Genomic DNA, 14421 nt, shown 5'->3' on the forward strand with positions numbered 1-14421 from the left:
GCTGAACCATCAAGGTGGGTGCTTTGGTATGTGGATACCAGTTTCCAAAAGAACAACCTATAGACACTTGAGATGAAGTGATCTTTTTTCTTCTAAATGTTATTAAATATGATTAAGTATTTTGATATAAGTTGCCCTGGTTACAGGAAACAGTTATGCAATAATTCTCTCTTGCTAAAATTACCACTCAATCAATACGTTCCAGGGTCTCCCCGATGGCGCAGTGGTAGCGTCATCGCCTTGTAATCAAAGGGGTACCGGGTTCGATTCGCAGTGGAAGCACATATTGGTTCGGATCCCACTTAAAACTGTAGGTCCAGTTCCGATTAGCCTTATTGTGCATAAAGTGGTGTTAAAACATCAAGTGAATCAAATCAATACGATCCAATTCAGTGGCAAGGTTATATTTCTCGGCGGAATCAAAGGATAGGTTGTTTTTCCTCTACGAGAGAAATTTGACCCTCTGGCCTACAAACGACGTCGCCTTGTAATCAAGGGGTCCCGGGTTGGATTCCCGGTTGAGGCACGTTGGACAGTGGTTTGGATACCATTTTAGTTAGTACGTCCAGTCTGGATTCGCTTATCTGATCATGCGCCAAACTTTGACAAAACTGTCGAGAGAAATTAGCTTCTTTTCCAAGGAATGTTATTTCTGTCCTCAGTTATGAGCAGTTATGACACGTTCGTTACACAAAATGTCACCGTGTAGCTCGCCTCGTGTCGGAGATATGAAAGCACACTCTGGCGTTATACAGTCCCGTCTACTGGAAAAGGACCAACGCTAACTACAAGGTGAACAGTAGGATATGAGGGATGTGAATTTGAGAATCTGCGACACACAGGAAATACATCAGGGGCATGGGCGCTCACATAATACGTACGGACATAAATGAGATTAGTATATAGTTTTGTTATATGAAAACAATAATACATACACGTATAAAAGCAATGTATAACATGTGTAAATACATTTTAGGTGGGTACTTATTCTCAAGTACACTAGTAATATACGAGGTGAAACATTATGTAAAGTTTACAATGCAAATTAAATGTACCATATCAAATAATTTATTCGCTGCAATATTTTAACTGCTTCCTTTCCGAAAGTATTTGTTTGCATATTTTATGTCGCAATATTCTTGTAACTACGAGGGAGAGTCAACGCCCTCAAGGTTGCAACACTGATCAGGTGAGCTTCAAAACGCCAATTTTAAAGATGGCACACTTGCACCGGTGAAGAGCAGTGATTTCTTGCCCTCTGGAAGAGTAAATCGCGTACAATTTAAAATCCAATGTCTCTATGTTTGTCTATCACACAAGCAAGTTTACGAATGAAGGAGGAAGTTTGACAATTGCACTAGTTCGCAGGCATGGGAGGAAACACCTTCGCAGTGGCTTAAAAGTGACTGCACGTGCATCCCAAAAGTTATTCTTCTACAGGTAACTAACACCTGAAAATATGTATAGATCAGCAAAGGCTTGTGATAAAATGTGGCGAACATCTGCAACTCTATATGCAGAAATCTACTATAGAAAAGAAAACCAAGTCAAGGTTTATACCTGGTGTGTTCCAGCAGTCTTTCACTGATTACAAACTTTATTCATATCCGCTATATGCAATGTAGAGATGTGAAAGTGGTGCCAAAATGTTGGAAAACTAACCACGTTTATTTGTTGAAGGTTTCAGTAATGTGTCTGTAGTGTAGCAGTGTCAGTGCCAAGGAATCCGGAATTAATGCGCTTGACATCGGATGGCATCTTTCCATACAATGTTTCTTGAACTTGACAGGATTTGGGAATGAAGATAAATTCCATTTTTTAAATACCAACTTATTGATGGCAGATATTCTAGACGAAAGAATTCTGTACATTTAAAAATTCCTCTGCACTGTTATTGGTGACCGGGTCTCGTGATACCAGAGGACATGCTGAGCTTTTTCCTGATTTGTGAACATTTCCGGTTTTCTGGGCACTGACACTGCTACACTACAGCCACGTTACTCAAACCTGCAACAAAAAAAACTTGGTTAGTTTTCCAACATTTTGGCAGCACTTTCACATCTCTACCTTGCATATAGCGGATATGAATAGAGTTTGTAATCAGGGAAAGACTTCTGGGACACCCGGTATTTCTCTTCACCTCGTATTTGGTAAGGACTTGTACACGTATATTTGGTAAGTAGTTAACCCCACTAAAAAAAATGTCAATAAACAGCAATATAAGGCCATGGATGTTCCCAAGGTAAAATATTCCGGAGGTAAAATAGTCCCCCGTTCGGATCTCCGGGTGGGGATTACTTTGAGAGGTCCCTGGACTAAGGATAAGATCTACGTTAGGAATAAGGATATTAAATTAGGCACCTGGAATGTTCTGAGCTTTTACCGGCCTGGGGCATTTCAGTGTACAGTTAATGAGATAGTTAAGTATAAATTAGATGTAGTAGCTGTCCAGGAAGTTAGGTGGCCAGGAGAAGGAAATTGTAAAACTAAAAATTATACTTTTTTTTATGGTGGTACTGAAAATCATAATTTTGGAACAGGCTTTTTCATAAATAATAGAATTATCTCGGCTCTTAAAACAGTAGAATTTATTAATGATAGGATATCATATGCAGTTTTACAGGGTAGGTGGTGTAAAATTATTTTAATAAACATACATGCACCAACGGAAGATAAAGATGATAATACTAAAGATGATTTTTATACAGAGTTAGAACAGGTCTTTGATAAATTTTCTCAGAATGATATGAAAATTCTGTTAGGTGACTGTAATGCACAGATTGGCAAAGAAGAGACATTTAAACCCACGATTGGTAAAGAAAGTCTTCATGAATTAAGTAATGATAATGGTATAAGATTGATTACTTTTGCAACCTCAAAGAATTTAATTGTGAAAAGTACCACTTTTAAACATAAAGATATCCATAAATATACCTGGTCTTCTCCAGATGGTAAAACTCATAATCAGATAGATCATATTCTCATTGATAAGAGAAGGCATACTAGTATAATTGACGTTCGTTCACATAGAGGTGCTGACTGTGCGAGTGACCATTATTTAGTAATTGCTAAATTAAGAGAAAGACTCTCAGTTATAAATCATAAGCAACAAAATCTAAAAGTTCTAAAATTTGATACAGGAAAGTTTACTGATGAAAGAATTAAGAAAGATTACGAAATTAAACTGTAAAATAGATTTGATGTTTTGCAGGATTTAAATGATGATGAAAATATAAATGAAACAGACGTAAATAAGAATTGGGAGCACATACGTAATGCAATAGAATCAGCAGCTAAAGAAAGTATAGGATACCATAAACCAAGAAAAAGTAAGCCATGGTTTGATAATGAATGTCATAATCTAATAGAAATAAGAAATCAGGCTAGACTTAGGTGGTTAAATAACTCTGATTTTACAAATCTAAACAATTATAATAGAATAAAGCGAGAAGTTAACCGCACGTTTAGAAGTAAAAAAAGAGATTACTTGAAAAGCAAAATTAACGAAATTGAAACAAACAGCAAAAATAAAAATATCAGATTTTTATATAAAGGTGTAAATGAATTTAGAAAGGGGTGGCAACCTAAAGTAAAGTTGATAAAAGATAAAGACGGTGATTTTCTAGCTGACCCAAGCGATATTCTAAATAGATGGAAGAACTACTTTAATGACCTTTTAAATGTCCATGTAGGAGATAAATCAGAAGTAAATGAAGTCCACACAGCAGAACCTTTAGTTCCAGAACCTAACTTGATTGAAGTTAAAGATGCTATTAAAATGCTAAAGAATAAAAAAAGCACCTGGCATTGATTTAATACCACCTGAGTTAATTAAATATGGTGGAAATTCATTAATATGTAAAATTCATAAATTAATTTGTTTAATATGGAATAAAGAAGAATCCCTCAACAGTGGAAAGAATCCATAATTGTTCCTGTGTTTAAGAAAGGTGATAAAATGAACTGCAATAATTACCGTGGAATTTCTCTACTCTCAACAACATACAAAATATTGTCTAACATTCTTTTAACAAGACTAACCCCATATGCTAATGAAATTATAGGTGATTATCAATGTGGATTTAAACGTAACAGATCAACTACAGATCAAATTTTACACATCAGACAGACACTTGAAAAAAGGGGGAATATAATCAAAATGTCCATCAGCTATTCATTGATTTCAAAAAAGCATATGATTCGTTCAAAAGAGATAAATTATATAATATATTAGTAGAGTTTGGAATACCTAAGAAGCTTGTTAGTATGATACAAATATGCACCAGTGAAACAGAAAGTAAAATTCGTGTGGGTATTAATATGTCTGACAAATTTACAATTCATGATGGGTTAAAACAAGGAGATGCATTATCTCCATTGCTCTTTAATTTTGCCTTAGAATATGCTGTTAGGAAGGTAAAAGAAACTAAAGAAGGACTAAAATTAAATGGTGTGACTCAGTTGTTAGCATATGCAGATGATGTACTTACTGGGGGATGATGTGAATACAATTAAGAATAATGCTAAAATATTTTTCAAAACTGCTAAAGAGATAGGTTTCGAAGTTAACAAAGAGAAAACTAAATATATGCTTACAGGCCGAAACCAAGTGTTAGGTAATAATCAAAATCTAATTATTGATAACAACTCGTTTGAACCAGTTTCCAAATTCAAATACTTAGGAGTAATATTAACAAATGAAAATTATATTAAAGAGGAAATAAAAAGTAGGCTTACTTCAGGAAATGCATGTTACTTCGCTCTTCATAAACTTTTGGCTTCTCGTTTAATATCTAAGAAACTAAAAGTTAAAATATACAAAACAGTAATTTTGCCTGTAGTATTATATGGATGTGTAACTTGGTCCCTTACATTGAAAGAGGAACATAAATTGAGAATATTTGAAAATAAGATCCTTAGGAAAATCTTTGGACCTAAAAGGGATGAGGAGACAGGTGAGTGGAGAAGGTTACATAATTTAGAACTACATAATTTGTATTCATGTCCAGATATTATTAGAATAATTAAATCAAGAAGACTTAGGTGGGCAGGCCATGTGGCACGAATGGGAGAGGAAAGAGGAGTTTACAGGATTCTTGTTGGGAAACCTGATGGTAGGAGACCTGTAGGAAGGCCAAGACGAAGATGGAGGGACAACGTTGAGATGGACCTAAGGGAAATCGGTAGGGATGGAAAAGAGTATATAGAACTTGCTCAAGATAGGGAAAGATGGAAGGCCTGTGTTGCCGCAGCCATGAACCTTCGGGTTTAAGAAGGCTAGAGAGTTAGTTAGTTTAGTTAGTTAGTTAACCCCACTTTTGGAATGTGAAAGTTACTTTTGGTCTGGTATTGTAATTGTGAGTCTCTAAGATCATTAGAGAATTCGATTTTATTTCGGATAAAAGTTTGCGTTTGAAGTATACATATACTTGGGACAGGGGAGAGAAATGACATTTTCTAGAGTCTGGAAAGGAAATGCGCAGAAAATCTTGAGGATGAATAGCAGGCAGTAGGATTCAAACTCGACCGGCAAAGTCTTTAGAATGGCTACCTTATTTTATGGATAACATTCACTCATTTCTCCCATATCCACGACCGGCAAACACAGGACCGAAAGCATTTCTCTTATTAAACAAGGGACACATTACGTCGAGCCCAGGGACCAAAACGTGTCAGAACATGTTCAGCAGACGCAGAGTCCCGCGGGGCTGTAGAATCAGTCATTTTTTGAAGATCTTTGTGCGACGAACATAAAATTACACCCTGTAGGGAAATGGGATTATTTAAAAACCTATGCTCTCGGGAAAGTCAGTGTGTTGTGATCAAAAGTGGGGAAAATATCCGAATGAAAGAATTGCCAGCATCACAAAGGGCTGCCTGTCTCTAATTTGGAATCCCTTTGGATTTCCTTTTAGAGCATCTGTCCCTCAGTGCCGAGGTATCCTGTGATGTATATTTGAAAGCTAAATCGATCGTCAGGGCTTGAGAAGAATACGTGGCCTATTAATTTTTAAATATAAATGCTCCAATGACACAAATGAACTCTAGCAAATGAGGGGTGGAACATTTTTTGTGCACTCTGCCACCAACATCATTGAGAATGTCAAGCTGTCTCTTTAATAATTGAGGCTGTTTCAGTACGTCACGGGTGAAAACTAATCAAGTAATCTAAATTGCTGACTCAAGTGACCAAAATTTTTAAAAAAAACTTACCAAATACTGGCCAGTTTATTTACACTATGTCAATAAATTGCCATCCTATAAGAACAAGGGGCCTCCTCGATGGCGCAGTGGTAGCGTCGTCGCCTTATAATCAAGCGGTCCCGGTTTCGATTCCCGGTGGAGGCACATAGTGGTTCGGATCCCACTTTAAACTGTACGCCCAGTCCCGATTAGCCTTAATGTGCATAAAGTGGACTTAAAACAACAAATTAATCAATCAATCAAAAACCATCCTCATAGCCAGCCATCACACACCTTTTTATTCCAGATAAAACAATTTTTCATTATTGTGCTAATAACATTCCTTATTTAAACCAAATAATACAATACATACAATGACACAGCAAAACTTGTTTAGTCTTTACTTTCAGCTTATCTTTGGTTTCTTATTGAAAAAACAAGTTATTAACAAATTATTTCCTTTCTCAATACTTTTTTGCACTGTATCTGCATGCATTCTTTTCTTGCTCTCTTCTTCCATTGCTTTCTCCACTCCTTCCAGCATGAGCTGTGCCGTGTTGAATCCCACCATGTCTTTTTCAACAGCAGCCTTCTTTATACATTTGAAAGCATCAGTTAGTAATGTTTGAGATATCATTCTTTTTTTCTTTGTGTTCCTCTCTCAGCTTTTGCAATTTTACTTCCTTCTCTTGTATACTAACTTTTTCATTGTTCATTCTCATAAACATTTCTAACTGTTCTGCTTTGTACATTACATTAATTTCCTTTTCTCTTTGCTCCTTGTATTTAATAGCACGTTGTTTGTCACGATATTGCTTATGATGAACATGAGCTGCTCTTGCCACCTGCAAAAGCTCCAGTGTGATATTTACGAGGTACGCCTTGTTCTCATATACATGATATAAAGTTTCCTTGACTAGCATGTGGGCATTCAAAGTTCTCTCTGACATGCTGGCCCTTTCGTCAGTCAAAATGCATCCAGATTTTGAAAACCCTCTTTCTATGTCTCCACTACCATGTGATAATGGCAGTGCTGCTTTCATTACCTTGGTAACTAGTGGGTATTTAGAATCTCCAGATAATTTTGTCTTTTCAAAGAACTGATTCCAGTACATATCTATGCGGCAAGCTTCACTGACAGTTTCACTTTCGACTCGAAGAACTTTCCATTCCACTCCATTGGAATGCTGCTGCTACTTTCATTATGTCCTTATGATGGGTCCCTTCTTTCACTCGCTGTGCAGGAGCTATTCACTGAAGATTTCCGAGGATGGGTTTGTCCAAAGATGACTGAAGTAAAATGTGTTTTCAGGCTGTTGTGAAATGCTTCTTTTTTCTGCCGTTAAGACAGTAGCTTTTCCTTTTCAGAAAGTTTCCTCAGTTCATCACATATTCTACTTTCATTGATTACTTCTGTCACAGGTAGAGAGTACTCATCTCTGAAAGCTTCAAGGGACAATGGGGCTGAACTCTTACAAACACGATTCAATACTGTTTTTGTCAATGTTTCCTTCTAGGGAAGGTTTCTTCCCTTTGGAAGAGCACATGTGCTTTTTTTTCTATTTGCTTTATTTTACTTCGGTTTTTTGTGCCATTTTTGGCTAATTTGCGAAGATGGAGATGAGTGATGTCATGGTGAAATTGATGAATGGACACTCACAAACATCCACGCCCAGGCCGGGATTCGAACCCGGGACCCCTAGCTTCGTAGCGCGATGAGCTAACCACTCCAATGAAAACGGAAATCATTATAAGAGAAGATGCCCGGTCACTTGTGCAACAAACAGAACAGTTAAGCAGTCGTCATGTATCCCTCAAAATGGAGCAACTAAATTTAAAAAATGCAAATAGTTGTTACATAAACATAGAAATACTGGCTTTACTGACAGTTTTTGAAAAACTGAGAAATTACAGACTAAGATGAAAAAACTGACTTTTACTGATTTTACTGATCATTTTCCAGCCTGGTACGTACACTCGCCTCAGTATTCAGGCAGTTTGTTTCATTATACAATGTATTTTCATCAGATACAATTCAGCCTACACGTGTGTCAATATATGCTGTATAAAACACCTTATTTCTAACTTCGTGGACCCTTCATAGTGTAATATTAGCTAAGTTCGCACGCCCAAATGAATGCAGAAATTCACTCATAACATTAGGATTGATTGATTTGTTGTTTCAAGTCCACTTTAAGCACAGAAAGGCTAATCGAGACTCGACCTACAGTTTAAGGTGGGATCCGAAGCTCTATGCCATGTGCCTCCTCTAGGTATCATCGGGAAGGCTATGATAACATTAGGAGTTACAAATCACAATAAAATGCGAATGTTCTGAATATACTATGCCATGAAACCTACCGTCTACGAAAATCCTTTCACCTTAGCATACAGGAAAGACACATAGTTGGAAACAGATTGACCAAATTTAGCTCGCCCCCCACGTTCCAAAAGTAACTGTTGATTACTTCCATTGCAAAAAAGTAACTCTGTTCCAAAAGCTACTTACTTTTAATAGCAGCTAGTTACAGTCAGATTTTTCAAATGAAGTAACTGTTACTTGTAACTGCGTAAGTAACTCTTTACTTCCAAAAACTACCGACATGTATACTCTGTCTCGGTTATCTCTGGAGCAAGTAGTGACGATAGGCGGCTCCACCAATGAACACGTGAGAGGAAATTTGATTGCGTGGAGGGAGGAGAAGAGACTGCAGTTACTAGCCTTCGCAGCAACGTCTTCTGCATCATTCTGCCCACATGATTTCCTCCCCTTCTCTACCGCTATGCGCGTCCTTGCTCCATAGATAACCGGGACAGAGTATAGGCACCAACTTCCTTTCCAGAAATATCAGTTCTTTATCATGTGCCCACATTCAATCTTATAAACACCGTGAATTTCCTTCATAAGGGAACTGTCCCCCAGAGACGCTACCATTCAACTCACACTTTACAATAAGCTTCTAGGGAAACGGTTGGATGGCTGAAACACACAAAAGGTGACCATAGTAACGCAGAGAGGAAACTATTTTAACGGAACACCTAAGAAGCCACAGGAACTCCCGAAGGCCCGCGGTCAAAGGAAGTTATTGAATCAACTTGCTCTTCATTGAGCGAAGGCCTGTAGGTGGGTGCCTTTTCATCTTGAAGCGATTGAGGATAATATTGGGATCTTCTCGTGTCAACAGCTTCCAAGAATCATTACTACAGAATCTTGCAAAAGTTCTGGGAACACATACAATATGTGACATAGAGAGATAAGGATTACTTGCTCAGAAATATCAATGTTATCTCGTGCAGAGGAAGCGTCATCAACTTCTTGCGCAAGTAATGTTGGCTGCACAATAAAGGTTGATCAAGAGCAGCTATGTTGTCACAGTTGCCCCGTCTAATTTTGACTCGCTCTGCACTCTCGAGTCTACGTGGTTACATGGTGCAACACCAACTCGTCAACTACGTTGATTTGGTGTCAAGTACAAGTGCAACGTGTTTGCACTACGTTCTGTAGAGGTGGAGCGTGTGGTGCATGATCATGTGGTGCACAATCAAATAAACGTTCAAAGCAGCAGACAGGCATTTGTTGAATCTTCTGAACTTGAACACCGCTTATAGTCTACTTGGTTCAACGTCCTTGCATCGGCCTGACACCGGGACACACCTACACCAAAGGCAGAAACGCGTGACCTGTGCATCGTGCTCGCTCGTGGAGAGGAGTGGTAGAGTTCAGCATGCTTTCTTATGGCCAGAGTTGAACGGATAGAGGGAAAGATGCGCGAAGGCTTTTGACCGAATGTCTTTTGTTTGCAGTCGCTCCATAAAACATGGTGACATTTTCGTCATTATTGAGCTACAAAGTAAAAAGAGCCATCCATCAATTTTCGCGTGTAATTCCAATGTCATTCAATTCGCACTGAACTCGTTGAACGCTTCTAAAATTGGTGAACACAAGACGAAAACATTTATCTACAATATAGCTTCTGATAACCTTCCTGCTTAATAAATTCAACAGTGACCAAAATGTCACTTACCATATCTTACCCCCCCCCCCCCCAACCTTTCATATCATGTCAGATCATTACTGGATCCCTTTTATTTAGTGTTCACACTCGAAGATACCTTTCAACAGAACGGCGGGTCATTACGTTCAGAATTTTGGTTACTTAGTGATATGGATGTTTCTTATGTGGGTTATATGTACACTTTCTCGTCTGGTACTTTTTTGAACTCTCCGCCGTTAGTGTAGATAAAATGGTTGCTACGGAATCGACAAGTCGTTTGGGTAGACATTAGGGTTGTTTATGTCTTAATCAGTGCACATGTTTTTTCGAGTCTTTGTTTTAAATCCACTTTATTCACAGACAGAGGCGTCTCGTGAACGCATGCGGTGCATGCTGCGCATGCGTCAATTGTGGGAGAAAGGACAGCTTGCTCTGCGACGACATTCATGAGCATTTCTACATTCTAATTTCTTCATAAAGGAGAAGTATTTATTTTACACGAGAGCGCTGAACTAAGCTTATATTACATTTCTTGGATCTGAAGTGAAAGAAAGTAATAATTATTTTCCCACAGTTGACGCATGCGTCACTTCAGATCCAAGAAATGTAATATAATCTTAGTTGAGCGCTCTCGTGTAAAATAAATACTTCTCCTATATGAAGAAATTAGAATGTAGAAATGCTCATGAATGTCGTCGAAGAGCAAGCTGTCCTTTCTCCCACAATTGACGCATGCGCAGCATGCATTCACGAGACGCCTCTGTTCACAGATATGTTAATGTGGACTGGACCTTCAGTATAAAGTGGGATCCGAACCACTTTGTGCTTCCACCGGGTATCAAATACGTGACTCCTTGAATACAAGGCGACGACGTCATTACTCCGTCATCGGGGAGGCTTTGTTCATACGAGGGTCACTATTTATATTTTGAGCCTAACAATGAAAAAACAGGAATTTGGCATTGAAAACTGCTTTATTGTTTTTCGAAGTATTCTCCTTTATGGTCAATACACTTTTGCATTCGTTCGAACCATTTGTCGAAGCAGTTTTTCCATGGTTTTTGAACGCATCAACGGCGTCTTCCGACGACGAAAATTGTTGTCCACGCAATTTATTCTTGACATTCGGGAACAAGAAGAAGTCATTGGGTGCCAAATCAGGACTGTACGGAGGATGACCCATCAATTCAATTTTTTGACTGTTCATAAAGTCGGTTGTTAGACGAGATGTGTGACAGCTGGCATTGTCTTGATGAACAATGATCCGACGGCGTTTGTTTGTTTTCCGTATTTGACCGAAGACCTCTGGCAAATAAATTGTTGTGTACCATTCAGAGTTGACCGTTCTACGTTCCTCTAAAGGCACAGTTGCCACATGACCAGTTTTCCCGAAAAAAACAGGCGACCGTTTGTTTTGATGTGCTTCGAGCGCGAACAACTTTTGTTGGATTGGGTTCATCAACACCCATACAGTCGACTGCTGTTTACGTTCCGACTCATATGCATATACGCGTATCCATGATTCGTCACCTGTTACAATCTTATATACGTCTTTTGAAGCACCACGATTGTATTTATTGAGCATTTGTTTGCACCAATTGACGCGAGCGTCTTTTTGAGTTTTTGTCAAATTGTGTGGGATCCAACGAGAACATACCTTTCTCACAGCTAAATGATCATGTAATATTTTATATATACTGGTCAAACTAATCCCTATGGTTGCCTCATTCTCACAGTATGTTACATGACGATATTGCAGTATTAGGTTTTGCACAGCATCAATGTTTTCTTGAACAACAACTGATTTTGGACGACCTTCGCGAATCTCGTCGGTGAGCGAATGGCGGCTACGATTAAATTCGTTATACCAGCGTTTCACAGTGGCAAAGGATGGGGCTTCATCGCCAAATGTGGAAGTAAGTTGATCGATGCACTCTTGTCTTGATAATCCACGTCGAAAATCGTAAAAAATCATCGCACGAAAATGTTCACGAGTTAATTGCATTTTATTGTTGTCGCGCAATCTCCAAGGCAACATAAACAACACAAATGAAGGTATTGACAAAACATTTGAAGTACGTTATGGTCAATAATGCCAGACGATTCCGTGCAAACGTCAAATCGCGCCTAACTTCAATCAGTGTTGTCAAGGCTCAAAATGTAAATAGTGACCCTCGTATGTTTGTCTGTAAATATCAACAATCAAACTGATGTCGTTTAATTTACTTCGCTTTACTGTCACCTTTGACTAGTCGCGAAGATGAGGATGAGTTATGATATGATGAAGGGATAATCACAAAGAACCCCCATGCCCAGGCTGGTATTCGAACCCGGGACCCTGGCGTCGTAGCGCGACATGCTAATCACTCCGCCACGCTCTTGGATGACAATCAATCGAACATGTAGTGGCGGAGGTGAAATCAAGTTTGTCTAATCCGTAAATATGAAACAGGGTGGTAACAGAACACGTTGACGACCTCAAATGCCTAAACACACGAATAGGCAATGGAATTGGTCACTGGAAAGAAGATTTTATCCAACATAGATTAACAGGAAACAAACCAGACCAAGGATGTTTTTCTATGACGCTTTTAAGCTGTAGTAGTCTGCATAGCCTGCCTGCGGTAACGTATTGATACGTGAGTGCATTTAATCAGCGCGGTGTGCACAGCCTCTGGCACCGTGCAACAACTGATCAAGCGAGGGGGAAATAACGGGTTCATTCAATCATACAGCGCATCGCTGCAGCGTCATAAATCGCGTGTGAGGTGATGCACGTCGCATGGATAAGTTTGTCGAGACAAAAACGCTCTGGGCGCGATGTGAAGGAGACAAAAATGGTGATCAACAAACGGCGCACTATATTCACAGTCTTTGCAGGGTCTGTTTGAAAGCAATGGCGACAGGACATTTCATCAAACGTATTGTCTCTGGTAATCAGCCAATTCTGATTTTAAAATAAGCTAAGCGAAGCTCCGATATGCACCTGAAGGACATTCAAAGCGGCTGTTCACCGTGTGGTCAGAGCAGCGAATCTCACAGTGGTTGTTATTTGGCTCAACCAAAGTCCGCATATACTTGCTTCTTCATTGAGAAAATTTGGGTACAAAGTGAAGATTTGACGCTAAAATTGTCAATAACGAAAACGCCAAAAATAACTGTAGTCCACAAAAATAATATTTAACATTATTCTAGTCCCGATTAGCCATACCGTGCATAAAATGGACTTAAAACAGAAACTCAAACTCAATTTCACCTTGTTCAGGATTCTGATGGATGACCAAAATATATACCACACCAGAGTTGGGCAAGTTACTCATACAATGTGACGCGTTAGTTTCCGTTACCTTGGTTTCAAAAGTAAACGCATTGCCGTTACCGTTACTTTGCCTTCAAAGTAACACGTTACAGTTACCGGCATCCTGCTTCCAAAGTAACAAGTTACAGTTGCCTTGATTTCTAAAGTAATGCCAATCATGAAGAACACACAAGATCGGCGAAGATCCTTTCCGAAGACAACCAAATGTCAATCTTCTTATCAAGTAGTGCACCCTGAATTCCATTCTGCAGACTAGCGAGGCTCTGGCGTCTGAACTCACGGCCTGTATAATCCTCTCTGAGGCTTTTGTTGCGTCGTGGCTATATGTTTGTGACTGTCCCTTCATCTATCTCTTCTTAGCACCGTTCATTCTCATAGTCGAGATTTACCAAAAAGTGGCAGGAAAGAGAATTAAAATAAAACAAGCCAATCAATAAACAAGCAGAGGAGAGAATTTGCCTACAAATAAATGTGAAATCAATTTTCCTTTAGAATGGGATATGGAAGTAAAGATATTGTTTCCCGTGCATATAGCACCGTGACATGAAGTCAAATATAGGGGATGTGGGAGTAGGGCCCCAACACATTCTCGATCTCGGTAATTTTGGAGGTGATGTGATCAGCACCACGCAAGGCGCCTTTAGCCTCAGATACCCATTGATTTGAGACCAGCAGCGCCCCACGTCCGTTTTATGCGGGGACAAGGCCGAAATAATTCCGAACCCGGCTCTTCCGCGTGGCAGCCAGACGCCCTACCGGCTAAACCATCGCAGCTCATAAGCACGGCAGAGTATATGCTTATAAAAATCCCAAACAAATATGAATTGAATTTTCCTTTAAAATGGGATTTATATGTGGAAGTAGTTATACTTTTATCCGGGAAATGTTTTCCGAATTTTCCCGCCACTTCCATATGGCGTTTAC

General features: G+C 39.1%; 1 protein-coding gene across 1 annotated transcript in view; it reads right to left on the minus strand.

The window, feature by feature from the left end:
- Positions 1-14421, minus strand: part of LOC146003046 (adipokinetic hormone/corazonin-related peptide receptor variant I-like) — a 571777-nt gene that overhangs the window by 217354 nt on the left and 340002 nt on the right. The gene's annotated exons all lie outside the window — the stretch shown is intronic.

Source organism: Lepisma saccharinum, chromosome 19 (genome assembly GCF_977018435.1).
Source record: "Lepisma saccharinum chromosome 19, izLepSacc3.1, whole genome shotgun sequence".
In the NCBI taxonomy this organism is placed as follows: Eukaryota; Metazoa; Arthropoda; class Insecta; order Zygentoma; family Lepismatidae; genus Lepisma; species Lepisma saccharinum.